The 20,820-nt window shown below is 39.0% G+C and overlaps 1 long non-coding RNA gene across 1 annotated transcript in view; it reads left to right on the forward strand.

Moving 5' to 3' along the window:
• Positions 1-3,321: 3,321 nt before the first annotated feature.
• Positions 3,322-20,820, forward strand: part of LOC107681470 (uncharacterized) — a 19,968-nt gene continuing 2,469 nt past the window's right edge. The window contains exons 1-3 of the long non-coding RNA XR_001633257.1: positions 3,322-3,348; positions 6,364-6,406; positions 7,067-7,069. This is a non-coding gene — a long non-coding RNA (uncharacterized LOC107681470). The remainder of the gene's footprint in view (positions 3,349-6,363; positions 6,407-7,066; positions 7,070-20,820) is intronic.

Below are 20,820 nucleotides of genomic sequence, written 5' to 3' on the forward strand. Positions count from 1 at the left end.
ATCTAGGTTACGATCTGTGATCATATCATTTACAAAAAGTGCTTTCGTAGAAAGGGATCTAATATTCCTTAAGCCAAGCTTTATCATTTGCTTATCTGTATGATATGTTTTTTTTTATTTGTTGAACATCAATTAAATTTTTACCCTTAAATTGGTTTGGGAGTTTTTTGTACTTGGTAGTTCGGGGAACAGACACAGCCTCTGTAGTATGATATATAGGTGAAAGATTCTCTATGTGCTGAGAAATAATTGACTTCCGTGACATGAAGCGGCTAGCAGACGGTCGGTTTAGTCAGTCTGTCTGCTTCCTGACCTGTGCCCCAGTTACAAACTCTAAGATTATGTGACATATTTCTAGAGAGAAGACCATTTCTTTTCAACAGGTCAGGTCTGCCCCAAAAATTCGTCCAATTGTCTATGAAATAAAAATTATGAAAGTACATAAGAAAATGACTTTAATTAAACTTTAATTAAAATTAAAATTAAGACTAAACATATAAAAAATAAAAGCTATTTCTTTCTCTCTCTCTCTCATGTGATAAACGCAGGGAAATAGTTAGGCTGACAGAGCCTCTCTCTCTCATGTGATAAACGCAGGGAAATAGTTAGGCTGACAGAGCCTCTCTCTCTCATGTGATAAACGCAGGGAAATAGTTAGGCTGACAGAGCCTCTCTCTCTCATGTGATAAACGCAGGGAAATAGTTAGGCTGACAGAAAAGATTTCAGAACTAGAGACACGCATCCAAACATTAATTGAGGATAGTAAGAATGTGAGGGCCACTAGCTTTGTTCAGTTCTGGTTGCAGATCCAGTTGCATATATATATGTGAATCCTTTGCCACTGACAGAGAAGGCTAAACTATATATGCGGAAAGCAGTGCAAGTGACAATAACAGGAGAAGAAGCCATGACTCACCGTGATTGTTGAATGATTTCTGACTTACCACAGGTGTTTGATGAACTGTGAAAAACGGAGCGAAAGAGAGAGAAAAATAAACGGTAGGAACGCAAAATGCAAATGACAAGCTAACATGCTAACAGAATGCTAACGCGCTGTGCTAGCAGTTTAGATTAAAAGAGAACAATGTCAAATTCTGATAATTTCAGAAATATAGTGAGAATTAAGTTATATATTAGCAGTTTAAACAACAGAGAGTGATGGTAAGATAAAGATTCCAACAGAAAATCAAAGTTGCATTGAGCTACACTCGCAAACCAGTACGACAGACAGGAACCGGAACTCCGCGTCAACCCGTGTTAAATGCACAATCTGACCTGTGTTGCAGCCTGGAATTAAACCACACCATGCTGGTTTTGTCTGGAAAAAGGAGATCTGTTTCTCCCAAGATTTTTTTCTCCATTTCTGTCACTGATGGAGTTTTGCTTGCCACTATCCCCTTTGACTTGCTTATGGGGATGCGTAATTTCTGCCAATATTGTTAACTTGATTGCACAGACACTATTGGAAGAGAGCTGAACTGGATGATGACATCACTGAATCATCAATGAACTGACTTTAACTGAAAAAAATTTTTTTTATTGTCCTCTTGCATTATTGACAAACTGTTTTCCTGTTTGACACTGTAAAGCTGCTTTGACATAATCTGTATTGTATAAATCACTATATAAATAAAGGTGACTTGACTTGACAGTGTAGTACAACTTTTTGAACAAATTACTCTAATGAGATCAAAAACATTGATCACAACCAGTGAAGTTCCAGTCTCTAGCAATTTACTCTTATGAATTGGTTATTTTCAGTGAACATTCAGCACAACCAGTGTAGTCCGATTCCTGAACGATTAATTAACTGGAATGATTAAAGTATTTACGATTCTATCATGCCACCTCCTGAAACTTTGACTTTACATGGATACACAAGAATTAATAAAATTAAATATAAAAAAAAGACCCTTTATAATGAGACTGACATACCTTGGGAAGAATCCTGCTGAAGATTTACCTGAAATTAAACATTCCAGCAGGGTTAAATCAGGTTTACTCAAAAAGAAACGTTAGCATGAGCCCCCACCCTATGACTTGTTTCTCTTCGAAATACCACAATCATGTGAAGCAGGATGGCATATTCGTGTTTTATGAGGAGATTTACTTTATGATTCTGCGGCATGTCTGAAAAGCATGGTCTGGGAAAATGTTTGATCTTGAAAGCTTTCAACTTTGTAGGATGAAAGAGATTGATGGCAGATTTGTTTTTTCTTGAGTATACTGAAGCCTCACTATGCTTCAAATTTCCTTTTATGTATTTAAGTAGAGCCCCATATAGCACAGCTGTGTGTTGCAGGGGTGTAGAACCAAAAGTATGAAAAGTCAAAAGTGGGGTGGGACACACATTATAAACCTTATCAGCTTTGCCTCTCTTTCTCTCTCTCTCTCTCTCTCTCTCTCTCTCTCTCTCACTTCCGGTGTGACTGTTGAGCGTGAGCGGTGCGAGTGTGAATTGGAGACTGTGAGTGAATCCTCTTTTTCTTACTTTCTTTCTTGCTTGGGCTACTGTTCTTAAGTTTGGTGGTTTATTTCTCTGGTTGGGCCGCGTGCTGCCGTTTTTCTTTTTGTGGCCAGCATGACGGCCCCGCGGTCGCAGATTTTGAGTAAACTCACGCTGCGCCATGGGGTTAAAGTGGCGTCCGCGGTGAGCGTGGAAGACTGTTGTCTAGCTGTAGGAGAAGTTGTGGGGCATGGGAATATCATGTCAGCCTCTAAAATGAACAGTGCCACAGTTATTTTTCTTAGCTCTGTTGAAAAAGCAAATGAGTTAGTTGAGACTGGAATTGTTGTTGACAATCTTTTTATTCCAGTCCTCCCACTTTCCATGCCATCAAAAAAAGTGCTGCTGTCCAATATTCCGCCTTTCATAAGTGATGAAACATTAGTGAGAATTATGTCTCGATATGGCAAATTGGTGTCACCTATTAAGATGATACCAATTGGTTGTGGTTCGCCTCTTTTAAAACATGTGGTGTCTTTTAGACGTTTCGTTTACATGATTTTAAAAGATGATGAGGAGCTCGACCTATCACTGCATCTGAAAGTTGATGATTTTGACTATGTTATCTATGCTACAACGGATAAAATGAAATGTTTTAATTGCGGGGAGGTGGGTCACTTGGTTCGCGCTTGCCCTGGTAAAGCTACAGAAAACAGCTCGGCGAATGATTTTAATGCTGGCGAGCCTGTTGAGGCTGGACCGTCTAACGCTGCCCCGCCTGTGGCAGAGACAGGTGCAGTGGAGGAGAGCACTATTGTGAATTCGTCCGAGAGTGAGAGCGCAGCGAATGCATTTCAGATAACAGATCCCAAAGATGCGGATGAGGTAAATACACCGGCTAGTTCTGAAACCTTGAATGTTCAGTCTCGTAAGTCCGCTATTAAAACGGACAAGAAACAAAGCGGTAGCGCGGTCAACATTTTGCAGCCCAATTTGTTGTGTGATGGCATTGAAATGGAGACAGGGCAAAGTGAATTTAAAGTTCCATCTAAAAGGAAGAAATCTGGCGATTTTCAAGCCGTTAAGGCTAAGAAAGCAGGTGTAGAGGATGTTTACGGTGAGGACAGAATGGAAAGTGGCAGTGAGTCTTCCGATTCCAGCGTCAGTTTATCTCAAAGTGACTTTTCTAGCCGAAGTTATGAAGTGGATGACATTAAGCTCTTTCTCAGAGCCACAAAAAATAAGAGAGGGGTGCGTGTTGAAGAGTATTTTCCTGACGTTAAGCAGTTTGTTGGTAAAACTAGATCGTTTATGTCGGAGGGGTTGTTTACCAACAAAGAGGTATATCGATTAAAGAAGATAGTGAGAAAATTCACTTCTGACAATGCTAATGAAGAGTCTGAGAAAGCCTAATAGCTTGGCTATTGATGTGGTTGGTGTGTGTGGAGTGCTGCTATGGTTCTTGTTTTCCTCTTCTTTTCTAAAAATGAGTGAAGTGAATATTGCAACATTGAATGTAAATGGTGCAAGAGAAATGAAAAAAAGAGCAGAAATATTTGAGGTAGTTAAACAAAGGAGAATTGATGTTGTTATGTTGCAAGAAACACACAGTGACTTAAAGAATGCTGCTGATTGGGCAGGGGAGTGGGAGGGGGTCTCAGTTTTGAGCCACAGTACCTCACTTAGTGGAGGGGTGGCCATTCTTTTTGCAAAAACTTTCAGTCCACATTCTCATCAGGTCGAGGAAATAGTTAAAGGTAGACTTTTAAAAGTAAGAGCCACTTTTGAACATTTTGGTTTTGTTTTTATTTGTGTGTATATTCCAACTTCAGCAGTAGAAAGAATGATTTTTCTGAATATATTGGGCTCTGTTTTGCAAAAATGCTGTGGGGAGGAATTTTTATTCTTGGGTGGTGATTTTAATTGTACAGTGTCAAATTTGGACAGGAATCACGTTGAACCCCATTTACCATCTCGTAATTTGCTAATCCAGCTTGTTAAAACACACGATTTATGTGACACTTGGAGACAGTTTCATGAGAAACAAAGACAATATACTTGGACTCATATTCGTGACAGTGTGATTTCTCTGGCAAGGCTTGATCGATTTTATGTTATTAAACATCATTGTAATATTGTGAGAAGATGTTTAATTACCCCACTGAGTTTCTCTGATCTCTGATCACTGCAGTGTTCTGTGTTTCTAAATTCCATTAAACCAAGGAGTGCATACTGGCAGCTAAACACTAAACACCTAGGTGATAAATATTTTAAGAACATGTTTAAATTGTTTTGGGATGAGTTCAGAACCACGAAGGGATCTTTTAAATCTTTAAGACAGTGGTGGGAGTTTGGGAAATCCCAAATAAAACAATTTTGTTTACAATACACTCAAAACGTCACTAGGGAGATAACTTTAAATATGAGGACCTTGGAGACTGACATTTTAAAACTTCAAGAATTGGCTGTTTAAATATGGAGACTGACATTTTAAAACTTCAAGAATTGGCTGAGTCAACTGGTGCCCAAAGTTATTTAAGTTATTTAGTAGATAAAAGGACACAGTTGGCTGATTTGCTGGGTGGTAAAACACAGGGGGCTCTGGTCAGGTCTCGGTTCCAGAGTGTGGACCAGATGGATGCTCCATCCAAGTTCTTCTTCAACTTGGAGAAGAAGAATGGTCAGAGCAGGGCCATCCATGCCTTGCGCTCTGAATCTGGAGCTTTATTAACTGACCCTGCTGACATTCGCAAGAGAGCAGTTATGTTTTATGAGAACTTGTATAGGAATGAACTCGGGGCCGGATACAGGGGTGATAGTGAGTTTTTTGATGACTTACCCCAGGTATCAGAGGAAGCCAACGCTGAAATCTCGGGTGCTTTGAGCACGGGGGAGCTGTATAAGGCTCTCCAAGGAATGGAGTCTGGAAAAGCACCGGGAATTGACGGTCTGCCAGTTGACTTTTACAAGTCTTTCTGGTCAGATCTAAAAGAGGACCTTTTGGAGGTGTTGAATGAAAGCCTGGCTGAAGGGCAGTTGCCTGTGTCCTTGTTTGTTTTTTTCTTTGAATCTAGAAGGGGTTTCCGGAGTCTTTTTTGAAGTTGTTGATTCCATGTGTGTAGACTTCTTTTCGAGCACTGGGAAAGTTTTGTATAAGTGTTGTGTGATTAATTTTAACAAAAAAATGTTAAATAAGAAAATTGATACTCCATGGCGTGTTTTTTTTAAGTTGAATATGGATAAAAAGCCTGAGTGGAGAGCACTATATAAACCACCGTTGACTAAAAAAACAGGTGATTTACAGTGGAGAATCCTTCATGGTGCTGTAGCTGTCAATGCTTTTACTTCGATCATAAATCCTGAGATTGATGCTGGTTGTCCTTTTTGCACTGAGAGAGAAACCATCTTTCATACATTTGCGAATTGTGCTAGACTGGAACCTTTATTTTTGTGTGTAGGTAGCATTTTTAAGAATTGTAATGAATCTTTTTCTATGGTGTTATTTATTTTTGGTTTCAAATATGTAATGAGGAAAAGATTTATTTGTCAATTGCTGAATTTTGTTTTAGGCCAAGCAAAACTGGCTATCTATGTAAGTAGAAAGAAAAAGATGGAACAAAATTTGGAACAGAATGTGGTTACATTGTTTTCAAATATGGTGCAAGCAAGAATACTGATTGATTTTAAATATTATAAACATATGGATGATCTTGCTTCTTTTGAAGAAATTTGGTGTTATAATGAGGCTTTGTGTTCTGTTTTCGAAGGCGATTTGGCTTTTACATATTTGTGAGTTGGGTTTGTTTTCTTTATAAATGAATATTGTAATTTAATTGTGTGGTGAATTATATTTGTAATAAAGGATTGTTAAAATTCGAATTCGTCCGAGAGTGAGAGCGCAGCGAATGCGTTTCAGATAACAGATCCCAAGAATGCGGATGAGGTAAATACACCGGCTAGTTCTGAAACTTTGAATGTTCAGTCTTGTAAATCCGCTATTAAAACGGACAAGAAACAAAGCGATAGCGCGGTCAACATTTTGCAGCCCAATTTGTTGTGTGATGGCATTGAAATGGAGACAGGGCAAAGTGAATTTAAAGTTCCATCTAAAAGGAAGAAATCTGGCGATTTTCAAGCCGTTAAGGCTAAGAAAGCAGGTGTAGAGGATGTTTATGGTGAGGACGGAATGGAAAGTGGCAGTGAGTCTTCCGATTCCAGCGTCAGTTTATCTCAGAGTGACTTTTCTAGCCGAAGTTATGAAGTGGATGACATTAAGCTCTTTCTCAGAGCCACAAAAAATAAGAGAGGGGTGCGTGTTGAAGAGTATTTTCCTGACGTTAAGCAGTTTGTTGGTAAAACTAGATCTTTTATGTCGGAGGGGTTGTTTACCAACAAAGAGGTATATCGATTAAAGAAGATAGTGAGAAAATTCACTTCTGACAATGCTAATGAAGAGTCTGAGAAAGCCTAATAGCTTGGCTATTGATGTGGTTGGTGTGTGTGGAGTGCTGCTATGGTTCTTGTTTTCCTCTTCTTTTCTAAAAATGAGTGAAGTGAATATTGCAACATTGAATGTAAATGGTGCAAGAGAAATGAAAAAAAGAGCAGAAATATTTGAGGTAGTTAAACAAAGGAGAATTGATGTTGTTATGTTGCAAGAAACACACAGTGACTTAAAGAATGCTGCTGATTGGGCAGGGGAGTGGGAGGGGGTCTCAGTTTTGAGCCACAGTACCTCACTTAGTGGAGGGGTGGCCATTCTTTTTGCTAAATCTTTCAGTCCACATTCTCATCAGGTTGAGGAAATAGTTAAAGGTAGACTTTTAAAAGTAAGAGCCACTTTTGAACATTTTGTTTTTGTTTTTATTTGTGTGTATATTCCAACTTCAGCAGTAGAAAGAATGATTTTTCTGAATATATTGGGCTCTGTTTTGCAAAAATGCTGTGGGGAGGAATTTTTATTCTTGGGTGGTGATTTTAATTGTACAGTGTCAAATTTGGACAGGAATCACGTTGAACCCCATTTACCATCTCGTAATTTGCTAATCCAGCTTGTTAAGACACACGATTTATGTGACACTTGGAGACAGTTTCATGAGAAACAAAGACAATATACTTGGACTCATATTCGTGACAGTGTGATTTCTCTGGCAAGGCTTGATCGATTTTATGTTATTAAACATCATTGTAATATTGTGAGAAGATGTTTAATTACCCCACTTTAGAGTTTCTCTGATCACAGTATGGTGCAGTGTTCTGTGTTTCTAAATTCCATTAAACCAAGGAATGCATACTGGCAGCTAGACACCAATTTGTTAGGTGACAAATATTTTAAGAACATGTTTAAATTGTTTTGGGATGAGTTCAGAACCACGAAGGGATCTTTTAAATCTTTAAGACAGTGGTGGGATTTTGGGAAAGCCCAAATAAAACAATTTTGTTTGCAATACACTCAAAACGTCACTAGGGAGATAACTTTAAATATGAGGACCTTGGAGACTGACATTTTAAAACTTCAAGAATTGGCTGAGTCAACTGGTGCCCAAAGTTATTTAGATTCTCTTTTAGATAAAAGGACACAGTTGGCTGATTTGCTGGGTGGTAAAACACAGGGGGCTCTGGTCAGGTCTCGGTTCCAGAGTGTGGACCAGATGGATGCTCCATCCAAGTTCTTCTTCAACTTGGAGAAGAAGAATGGTCAGAGCAGGGCCATCCATGCCTTGCGCTCTGAATCTGGAGCTTTATTAACTGACCCTGCTGACATTCGCAAGAGAGCAGTTATGTTTTATGAGAACTTGTATAGGAATGAACTCGGGGCCGGATACAGGGGTGATAGTGAGTTTTTTGATGACTTACCCCAGGTATCGGAGGAAGCCAACGCTGAAATCTCGGGTGCTTTGAGCACGGGGGAGCTGTATAATGCTCTCCAAGGAATGGAGTCTGGAAAAGCACCGGGAATTGACGGTCTGCCAGTTGACTTTTACAAGTCTTTCTGGTCAGATCTAAAAGAGGACCTTTTGGAGGTGTTGAATGAAAGCCTGGCTGAAGGGCAGTTGCCTGTGAGCTGCCGTAGAGCAGTGCTAACCCTCCTGCCCAAGAAGGGCGACCTTACAGAGATTAAGTGTTGGCGGCCCGTATCACTACTCTGTAGTGATTATAAGCTGCTCTCTAAAACCCTGGCTAACAGGTTAGCAGGAGTGATGGATGGTGTCATCCATCCTGATCAGATTTACTGATCAGATTTACTGATACTGTGTTCCCCGAAGATCAGTATTTGATAATATTTTTTTAGTTTGTGATGTTTTGGAAGTCTCCAAGTTGTTAAATTTAGATTGTGGGTTAATCTCATTAGACCAAGAGAAAGCCTTTGATCGTGTTGAGCAATATAACACCAACATGTCAGAAAAAACTAAAATAAACAGAGATGGGGTGAAAGAAACACATAGTGCAATACTGCAACAAACTAAGATTAACAAAACATGGTATTTATAGGGACACTAACAAGACTAAATGACACACAGCTGGAAAACAATGAACCTGATAGACAGGGAAAAGGGTGATGGGAAATGAAGTCCACAAGCAATAACAGTGACCCGGGAGGAGTGCCCTCTGGTGGCTGTCATGGGCACTCCAGCTGGGCTGTGACATAATCCCATCTTTAATGAGCAGATTTCAGACGCTTCAGAAAGGAGGTGGATCAGGGGGAGGGATGGTGGGCCAGGCCCGTGTGGTGGAAGATGGCCTTGTGCCAGAGGTAAACCAGGAAACCAGAGCAGAGTTGGCAGAGCAAGAGGCCAGGGTGGGTCCGGCAGAGCAGGAAGCCACCACAGCAGAGCAAACGGGACCGTAGATCCCCACGGCGGAGCAGACAACAACCACAGCAGAGCAGACGGAAGCAAAGATCCCCACGGTGGAGCAGATGACCACCAGGGTTGAGCTGGTGGAGCTGAGGACCACTTCTGTGGAGCTGATGGTGCAGGAGACCACAAAGATGGCTCAGACTGGGCTGGAAAAGAAAGCACAGGGAGGTTAACAGCAGCCTCTGTGTCCGTAACAGGACAAACAGAATTCAGGAACGGCCTCCTTGGCCGTGACAGGCCAGACTGAGAGTTCAGGAACAGCCTCCTGGCCATGACAAGGCAGACGGAGAGTTCAGGAATGGCCTCCTTGGCCATAGCAGGGAAGATAGAGAGGTCAGGAATGGCCTCCTTGGCCATGACAGAACAAATAGAGAGTTCAGGTACAGACTTCTTGGCCGTGACAGGACAGGCAGAAAGTTCAGGAGTGGGCGCCACCGCCCAGAGAGGAGCTGAAGTGGACTCCGCTGCCTCTGGAGGTTCTGCAGTGGAAGCTGCCACCTCAGGAGGAGCTGAATCGGACGCCACCACCTCGGGACGTTCTGCAGCCAAAGCCGCCACCTCGGGAGGAACTGGAGCGGGCTCAGGAGTGGACTCCTGGACTGGAACGAACTCAGGAGTGAACTCATAAACTTGAGTGGGCTCAGGAGCGAATTCAAGGACTAGAATAGGCTCTGGAGTGGACTCATAGATTGGAGCGAGCTCTGGAATGAACTCATAGACTTGAGAGGGCTCTGGAGTGGACTTGTAAACCGGAGCGGACTCTGGAGTAAACTCATAGACCAGAACTGACTCTGGAGAGGACTCGTAGTCTGGAATGAGCTCTGGAATGAACTCATAGACTTGAGTGGGTTCTGGAGTGGACTCTGAAAGCTCCCGGACTGGAGCGGGCTCTGGAGTGGACTCTGAAGGCTCCCCGACTCGAGCCGTTTCATGAGTTGGCTCTGAAGGCTCCCGGACTGGAGCGGGCTCTGGAGTGCACTCTGAAGGCTCCCAGACTGGAGCGGGCTCTGGAGTGGACTCTGAAGGCTCCCCGACTGGAGCCGTTTCATGAGTGGACTCTAAAGGCTCCCCGACTGGAGCCGACTCTGGAGTTGACCCTGAGGGCTCTCGGACTGGAGCGGACACTGGAGTGAACTCTGAGGGCTCCTGGACTGAAGCAGGCTCTGGAGTGGACTCTGAAGGCTCCCGGACAGGAGTGGGCCTTGCTGCCCTCCTTCTCGATCTTCGTTTGCGAGATAAAGACAATGAAGCTTCACTATTCTCTGGGGGCACTGCAACAGGCACAAAATGACTGGGTTGAACCACTAAACTGCGGTAATAGAGATAGTCAATAAAACCCCAAAATCTCACACAGAGTCTCACTCCAAAGGGTAATCCAGGCATTCATCAAAAATCTTGTTGAGTTTGGAATTACAGAGTTCCAGTCCTACTGCCAAAGTTCTAAAAATCTGTGCAAGACCTCCTACTTCCATTCCCTGTTGATGAAGAGCCGCCAACATCTGGAACCGAGCCTTCCGCTCTATCTTAAAAGCTGAAGGAAGAACCCGAATGTGGTGATGGGAAATGAAGTCCACAAGCAATAATAGTGACCCAGGAGGAGTGCCCTCTGGTGGCTGTCATGGGCACTCCAGCAGATGGCTGTGACACAGCATGACACAGCACGAAAAGAGCTTTCCTGGAGCATTTCATTCCTTGGTAGTGCAAATGATGCAAACGATCAACAATGGGTGGCAAGGCACTGTCAAAAGATCTTCAGGATAAAGTTGTGGACAGGCACAAGTCAGGGGATGGATACAAAAACATTTCAAAAGCTTTATTGGTGCCTAGAAGCACAGTGTATTTGATACAACACAGACCCTCTGTAGATCAGGACATCGCTCCAAACTGGATGAAAGAGCCAGGAGGAAACTGGTCAGAGAGGATACCAAGAGGCCTATAGCAACTCTGAAGCAGTTGCAGGAATTTATGACAAAGAATGGTCATTGTGTGCATGTGACAACAATATCACAAATTCTCCACAAATGTGACTTGTATGGGAAGGTTGCAAGAAAAAAGCCACTCCTCAAGAAAAGCCACATGCAGTCACGACTAAGCTTTGCCAAAACGCACATTGAAGATTTGAGACAGATGAGACTAAAATTTAATTATTTGGCCTCAACACAAAACAATATGTCTGGCGGAAATGCAATAAAACTCACCATCCAAATAATACCATTCCTACAGTAAAGCATGGAGGTGGTAATATCCTGTTATGGGGGTGTTTCTCTGCAGCAGGGACTGTAGCACTTGTCAGGATAGAAGGAAAAATAGATGGGGCAAAATATGGTCAAATTCTTGAGGAAAATCTGCTGTCTTCTGCCAGGAACTTGTCAATGGGAAGAAGGTTTACCTTCTAACATGATAATGACCCAAAGCACACAGCAAAACTGACCACACAGTGGTTAAAGGAGAAAAAGGTAAATGTCATTGCATGGCCTAGTCAGAGCCCAGAATTAAACCCAATTGAAAATCTGTGGAATGACTTGAAGACTGCAGTCCACAGTCACCATGAAATTTAACTGAACTTGAGCAGTTCTGCAAAAAAGAGTGGGCAAATATTGCAATGGCTAGATGTGGAAAATTAGTAGAGGCATATCCCAACAGACTAAAGGCTGTAATTAAAGCAAAAGGTGGTTCAACAAAATATTGACACATGGGGGTGATACTTTTTCCAACTCAGTGATTTTTTTTTTTTCTCTGACATGTTGGTGTTATATCTTTCACTTGGATGTTATAAGTTGCACTGAGTAAATACAGCTGGATAAAACAAAAACTGTGTCCGTCTTCATTTCAGGATGCATAGCAATTGTGACTATTGCAAATGTGACTATTTAAAGGGGGGTGATTATTTTCTATACCCACTGTATATAGTGTGTGTGTGTGTGTGTGTGTGTGTGTGTGTGTGTGTGTGTGTGTGTACTAACTCTTGGTACATCCCTGGTGGAGAGGTTAAAACTACTACAAGTAAACACTGATCAAACTACTTCTACCAAATCTAAAATTTGTACCACTAGTGTCACTAAACTGAAGAAACAAAAAAGACCCAAAAATCATGCCATTGGTTGAGCCACAGTCTTGACATTATTGGGGGAAAATTGTGACCAAAAAAAAAAAAGCAAAAATACTGAAATTATTATTTTAAAATATAAAAAATATACATATTTTCCACAAAATACTAAATTATTTTAGAAATATAAGAAATGATCATTTTAAATATTTGAACATTTTCAAAGAGGTTTCCAAAACAATCTTCCCAGTCTGCCAAAATAAAATAAAATAAAATAAATAAAAATCTGATGTACGCCATTGGTTGAGCCATAGGAAAATTGTCCTTGTTTGTGGAAATCATCCTTCAAATATCTTACTTAATTTTGTCTTTGCACATTAAAAGCAGAAAAATACTTTAATATCAGCTTTAATGTTTGCAGCTGCCTGTCACTTACTACAAATAATTTGAACAGTTATCTTATTCCCATATTTCCCACATCTCCTGTCTTTGCTCTTAAACTTAAATACTTAAATACAAGTATTTATAATGATGTTGAAAAAAAATAAAAATAAAAATAAAATAAAATAAAAGGCCTTATTCCGAATCTACTTACTTACATTATTGTTGTGTTCTATGAGAGATCAGGCAAATTTGGTTGGTGCTTGGCACCCTTGAAGTCTTTTTAAATCCCTCAGCCCTTATAAACCAACATTATGTTCTCTTTAATCTACACTCTAAAAAAATCCTGGGTTGTTTCAACCCAACTTTGGGTCAAATATGGACTAACCCAACTTTTGGCTTAAAAATTTAATTTAAAAATTTAACCCAACAGCTGGGTTAGTCCATATTTTCACCTAAAGTTGGGCTGAAACAACCCAGCATTTTTTAGAGTGGACAGTATAAACAACTGATTCTTATTGGCTTGATGAGTTTCCCAGTGAGTAAGCATCTTTTCTTTGCCTGGCAGTCTGGATTAAACTAACCTAAAGAATGCTAGTGACTAAGTGTGTGAATGCAGACGAATATCCACAGCTTTCTGGGCGTACTAAAGACACTTGTCTAGACTGTAATTAGGTTAGATTTAAATAGCCTGTTTTATAGCTCTCTCAAGGACGTGGCCATATGTGGCTGAGCTCAGAAAGTTTGGCTTCCCTAACTTGTGATGGGAAAGCTGCAGAAGCATGCTGGTGTGTTATTAACTTGGGCAAGACAACAGTAGAGTCAAGCAGAAGCATTTTTCTCTGACCAGGAAGGGCCTGCTGGGTGGTGTTTACATGTGGCCAAAATCTGGAGATAGTAAAGATGGAACAGCTCTGGTTCAGATCTACAGATGCAGCAGTGAGCGATAAGAAGCTGAAAATGGAAAAGGAATACTTGTAATTTTCTTCCAAGATATTTTCTGGTAAGTTTATGGACATTTCCTTCAACCCAAAAACAGCACATTCAAAATATGGTTAAAACACCTGAAAATCAATAATGAAAAATCCTTTATATTAGTACATATATATATATATATATATATATATATATATACAGTACATTTGGCCCTATTTTTACTGACTTTTCTTAGAGGTTATATATATATAAAGGCATGTCTAGCTTTATTTGAGCATATTTGCATTGTGAATAAGAATGGAATGTAATAAGCACCCATCTTGGATTGTGTGGGGTTTTTTTTTTTTTCAATCTTGTTGTCAATCTGTTGGGAAATAACTGAAACTAGTAGTGACACTACTAACAAGTACATTCAGTAGCGTGACAGAACCTTAGATGTTTTCAAAACAAAGAAGTTTTTTTCGGTTACAAGCAACTTTTTCCAGCAAATGCCACTGTAGCGTTACAAAAATCGACATTCCTGTCTTTTATCGCAACGTATTGTACACAGAGATTTATAGTCAAGCAATATAAGACAATTAAACATGCTCACCTAATTAATCTAAGGTTTTGCTGAAAAACTGGGTAGTTATCTTAATGAATCAGTTCATGTAAATGATGTAAATTAAGTAGTTAAAAAAATGATTCACATGATTCGCAGATGTAGTATTTTATGGCATTTTTTGATATATTAAACAATAACTTATAATGTTTAGTTAAATGGGACAATTCATATATTTTGAATCAGTTATATAAATTATGTTGTTTTTGAGTGTTATTGGTGGCATCTTGTGTAAAAGTATAAATAAGCATGCACTACCATTCAAAAGTTTGAGGTTGGTAAGATTTTTAATGTTTTTGAAAAACTGTATATGCTCACCAAGGCTGCATTTATTTGACCAAAAATACAGTAAAAGCAGTAATATTGTGAAATATTATTACAGTTTAAAATAACCGTTTTCTAGTTTATATATTTAAATGTAATTTATTCATGTGATGGCAAAGCTGAATTGTCTGCAGCTATAACTTCAGTCTTCAGCCTTGCATGATTCTTCAGGAATATTCTAATATGCTGATTTGGTGCTCGAGAAAGGTTTCATATTATCAATGTTAAAAACGGTTGTATTAATATTTTTGTGAAAATGTGATACTTTAAATTTTTCTTATTTGATGAAAAATTTGTAACTTTCACTTCTGCCTTTCCTCGTCGATCAAGTACTACACCTGCTCAGGCCCGTTGGGTTCGTTATTTTTCTCCTACAGCCTGCGAGGATTTTGCTACTGCTGACAAGGCAGTTGATGAATTGTCAGTCACAAACTGGTTTTCAGAAAACTTTGATGATGCATATTTTATTTTTTTATAACTACCTGCTTGAACATTGTTAACATTGCTCCCTTGAAGATTAAGCATTCTATTAAAAAAATCTGCTCCTTGGTTTAATTGCTCTATTCGTTCACTCAGACGAGCAGAACGCAAATGGCATAAGGACAGGTTGCAAGATGTCCTGTGACATTTTAAGGGAGTCTCTCTGTGTTTTCCAGAAAGCTGTTAAGTCTGCTAAATCTAAATTTCTTTCAGAGATTGTCACAAAAAGACCAAGAGTTCTATTTTTAACTATAGACGCTGTTTTAAACCCTGCTGTTGATGTTTTCCCCGATGTGTCTGATCTCTTATGTGAAAACTTTCGGTCGTTTTTTGTTGAGAAGACAAGGTCAAGACTACAATCATGATGACTCATGCTTTTCCTGATATAACTAGGGTCTCTTCTACTTGGAGCATGTTTGATTTAATTTCTCTTCAGACCTGTAAAGATATTATTGATAATCTGAAACCTACTTCTTGTCTGTATGACAGTATATGATAGTATTTTTAAGCAAATTGTTGCTATTATAGGGCCTGATCTCCTGTTTTTTATCAACATGTGTTTGAGTACTGGTACAGTCCCTAACTGCCTAAAACATGCTTCAGTTACTCCTTTTCTGAAGAAACCAAATCTTGAAATGTCTGATTTAGGTAATTTCAGACCTAATTCTAATCTTAATTTTCTCAAAAATTTTGGAAAAGGTTGTACTTAACTACATTCTTTTCTGGATTCAAATTCATTGTATGATACCTTCCAGTCAGGATTCAGAAAACTACACAGTACCGAATCTGCTCTATTATATTTATGCATGTGTATTTTATTCACATCTTTATTATCTGTCTGTTGTTGTTGTCTCCATGTACTGGAAGCTTGTGACACTATAACAAATTCCTTGTATGTGCAAACATACTTGGCAATAAAGCTCTTTCTGATTCTGATTCTGATTCTATTGAAAGTTACCAATGAGTGCTGTTGCTCTGGTCCTTTTAGATCTCAGCTCAGCTTTCGATATGGTCGATCATACAATTCTTATTTCCCCATTGGAAAATCTTGTAGGCATTCAGGGCACCATTCTAAATTGGTTCTAGTCTTTTTTTTAACCAACAAGAAGTTCTCTGTATGCATCGGAAAACATTCCTCCTCAGCAGCACATCTCTGCTGTGGTGTTCCACAGGGATCTATTCTTGCTCCAACATTGTTCTCTTTATACTTGTTGCCATTGGGTTCCATCTTTTTCAAATATGGATTATCATTTCACTTATACGCTGATGACACCCAATTGTACCTCCCATTTAAACATAATGATTCAAGCTCCATATAGCGGTCCTGCTAGCGTGTTTACAGGAAGTGAAATTATGGCTTACACACAATTTTTTGGCCTTAAATGAGAATAAAACTGAAGTAATACTGTTTGGTCCAAGATATTTTTTGACTTTGGTGATCTGGACCTTGGCAACTTAAGTTCTTATGCTACTCCATGTGTGAAAAATCTAGGTGTGTTATTTGATTCAGGTCTCAAGTTTGATAAACAAATTCATTCTGTTGTTAAATTATGTTTTTATCATCTATGACGTCTTGCAAAAGTTAAATCTTTTCTCTCTCTAAAGAACTGTGAAATAGTTATCCATGCATTCACTACTTCACGCCTTGATTACTGCAATTTACTCTATTATGGAGCAAACCAATCATCTGTTGGGCGTCTTCAAATGGTTCAAAATGCTGCAGCCAGGCTGTTGACGGGTAGTCGAAAATTCAATCATATTACTTCCATTTTAACTTCTCTGCACTGGCTACCAGTCAAACTGAGAATAGAATTTAAAATTTTAGTTTTTGTTTTTAAAGCACTATGGCCTAGCACCAACGTATCTATCTGACATTCTACGTTGTCACAACCCATCTAGGTCACTTAGATCCGGCAACCTTGGATTGCTTTCTGTTTGTAGATCTACGTTAAAACATCGTGGAGACGTGGAGCTTTTGCAATAGCGGGCCCCAAACTCTGGAATAGCCTACCGGTATCGATCCGAATGGTGTCATCACTCTCCTCTTTTAAATTAAAACTTAAAACACATTTTCTTAGTGTGAGTTTCCAACGTATAATTTTAGTTTTATGTTTGTTTCTTTATAGATTGTAATTTTTTATTTGTATTTGTGCATCTTGATCTGTACAGCACTTTGGTCAACCTTGGGCTGTTTTTTAAATGTGCTTTATAAATAAATAAATAAATAAATAATGAATGAATGAATGAATTATTTCTCTCATGGCAAATCTGAATTTTTAGCAGCCATTACTCCAGTCTTCAGTGTCAATGATTCTTCAGGAATCATTCTAAAATGCTGATTTGCTGCTTAAGAAACATTCATTACTATTATCAGTGTTGTATAAAGTTGTGCTGCTTCATATTTTTGTGGAAACCATACAACATTATTTTCAGCACTCTTTGATTAATAGAAAGTTCAAAAGCATTTTTTATTTATTTATTTTTTATTTTTTGCTAACATTATGAATGTCTTTACTGTCACTTTTGATCAGTTTAATGTGTCCTTGCTGAATAAAAGAAAAAAAAAATCTTACTGTCCCTAAACTTTTAAACAGTAAAGTAAAATAAAATAAAAATAACTTCAATGTAAGTGTACAAGCTATATAATATTACAAGTAGCTAACTACTTAGGGTGGCTTTCGTATATTAAAATAATGTTTCTGTAACAGTTGTTTCTGTAACAGATATGCCCCACATTTATTTAAACTAACAAGACTGTTAAATGAACATTGTTAAATGAATCAATATCTAAGCCTCCTGTACTGTGGCAGTGGTGTTCCCTTCACTTCACACAAAATGAGCTTTTAAATGTCAAATGTTATTAATTAGCAAACAGATTGTTTGGGCTCATTAAAACAAGACATGTGATAGTTAAATGCAGTGTTTACAGGAAACAGACCTTTGGGTATAATGACGTACAGTAAACCATGACTCAGCTTGCGTCAATTAAATAAATCTTATGCCTAGCTCACAACTTGATGAAAACAAAATAGCTTGGAATTTCTGAAAACTATTTAAAACTTTTGTTCACTGACTCCCACAGATCTACTCCAAGTTCATCTAGATCAGCTAGAGCTGGTGAGAGCTAAGTAGGTGTCAGACTCTGTTCCATGTTTTGTGTGTGTCCTGCTCCCCATGTGCCTTCCCATGCCCTTATTTGGTTAGTTTCCTGTTCCTGTCCTGATTAGTTTATTTCATTTGTCCCAGGTGTTTCCCTTGGTTTTATTGCTCCCAGGTGTGTCTCGTCATCCCCTCCTCCTGTGTGTGTGTATAAAATGTGTTCCCACTCCCAAGTTCTCTGTCCGCTGTTGTACGTCTTCCTGAACGTCTTCGTGTAAACGTCTTCCTGAGTTCGTCTCCCTTGGTTCCTGTAAATAAAGTCTTGTCAACATATTCTCCAGCGTCTCCTCGTCCCTCGTGTGTGTGCAACGTGACAGTAGGAACATCACTAGCTTCCTAAACCCATAGTGCTGTTGTCAGCATACTAATTAACCTGTGCCTTAAAGATCAAGGATCAAAATGGCATCAGTGACGTGAACAACCTGGAGCAAGATTTATACCTGTCACATCCAATTGTTACAGCTCCCACCTCCTTGTAATTAAGTGTGAAATTTATTAGCAATTCTAAGTGAAAATCGTGTCCACGCCATTTTTTCAGTGTAATAACAACAACAACAACAACAATAATAATAATAATACTGAGCATAAAGACTTGATGTAATTAAGGTTATACCAAAACATAACTTCCGGGTTTAAATGAATATATTGTACAAAGAAATTATACTGCAGTTCAGATTGGCTGTATTCTCTAGACACATGATTATTTCAATCCACTGCTTCTTGTAATAATTAGAGTTGACTTTAACCTACTGCATAGACACCCTGGTGTCCGTTAATGAAAACAAAGTATTTTGTTATGGGAGAGTCACAGCATAACTAATTGAATTTCCCCTGGTACCACTCCAACAAATGACCATGTGACAGCCCTTTTAGAAAAAAAAAATTGGCAAGCTTGAGAGGTGCTATAATTGAGGTGGACAGATGAACAATTACAGCAGTCTTATTGCCAAACAGTCCATGATCTCCTCTGAGCTGAGGGAGACCTTTACTAGTTGGGGTCACAGGGGCAAGTACAGAAGCATACAAGAGCAGTGTAGGAGTGTGTATTGAAACCTCATGCTTTGCAAATGCCATGTCTACATGAGCCCAAATTCTCATAAGTTCTTACCTTTTGCCAATATAGCAAGCAGAGAGCCTTCAGTTTAATAGCATGTTTAGGTTTACTGCCATGTGTTTAGAAACTTTTAATGGACGCATTTTAATTAGCAACATTTACAGGCTGTAATGAGTGTTCGTAATAGGCTTTTTTACTATCTGAAAATAAGCATTGATGGGGGGTGATTAGTAAAGGTGAAAGGTCATCTAATTAACAACAATTACTTGGATAAGTGGTGCAGTCTTTCAAAGTGTCTTTAGCTCCATCATCTTGCCTTGATGTCAAATCAATCAACATTAATCTGTTTTATTGGCGTAGCTTGTTTTGAATGAACATGAATATGCAGAAAATAACATAAGCAGCCATTTTAGATGGCTGTTTTAATAGAGAAACATGTTCAGCTGACAATAATGCACAACTTACTCATGTTTATCAGATGTTGGATCTGATTTAAAAAAAAATAAAAAATTTACAAAAATAAAACAAAAATAGATGCTTTATATTCATTGCTATAAAAGGACCTATAAGCAGTAACCTTTCATGATGGATAGACAGTTCTACTAACTGTTTAATAAGGCAATCAAATTGAGCTACGCTGGAAACTTGCAGACTGATGCGATTCTCCATCGCTGCACATTTGAGTTATACTCAGATTAACATAAATCAATCAAGCCTCTGATAAAAACCTTTGTAAACTAAATAAATTACAAGCAGTCTTCATTCAATTCTATTACCTATTTACTAGTCTATTGTCTACTGCGCCTCATTAAATATGTAACTTAAGGGCTTCCCCAGGCTTCTTCTTCAGGGTCAAAGGTCATAATTAAATTAGCTGCTTGGCTTTATTTTCCACTCCAACAAGAAAATCGTCTCAGGTTACTTATGTAACCATGGTTCCCTGAGTAGGGAACGAGACACTGCGTCCTCTAGGGGTCGCTATGGGGAACGCCTCGTCGTGACCCACTGCATTGTTAATCATTTTGATCTTTTATTTTAAAAATTGACATAAATCTAACCTTTCATTGGAGAATAAGAATTTAACATGGGGGGAAATATCATTATGACATAAATGTTTTTCTCTAATACACATTGGACACAATTAGCGGCACCCTTTTATTCGATGCTTTTTGAAACCTCCATCTGCCAGTTTAACAGCTCTAAATGTTCTCCTATAATGCCTGAAGAGGTTAGAGAGCACCTGACAAGAGATCAGAGACTCCATGATGCCATGTATCTAAACAAGATGTCCAGGACCTCCAGCAGAATATAGGCCCACAACATTAAAAATACAGCAGAATTGTACACATGGGGTACTTTTTATCCCTGTGTGCACCAAACCCATCTTGAGTGTTTGTTGCTAAAAAGCTCATTTGTTAGTTACATCTGACCATAGAAGCCAGTCCCATTTGAAGTTCCAGTCATGTCTGACAACAGAATATGCTGGGGATTGTTTTTGGATGAGAGCATTTTCTTTTCTTGATTTTTTTTTT

The sequence above is a fragment of the Sinocyclocheilus anshuiensis genome, unplaced genomic scaffold (genome assembly GCF_001515605.1).
Source record: "Sinocyclocheilus anshuiensis isolate Anshui unplaced genomic scaffold, SAMN03320099.WGS_v1.1 scaffold1924, whole genome shotgun sequence".
In the NCBI taxonomy this organism is placed as follows: Eukaryota; Metazoa; Chordata; class Actinopteri; order Cypriniformes; family Cyprinidae; genus Sinocyclocheilus; species Sinocyclocheilus anshuiensis.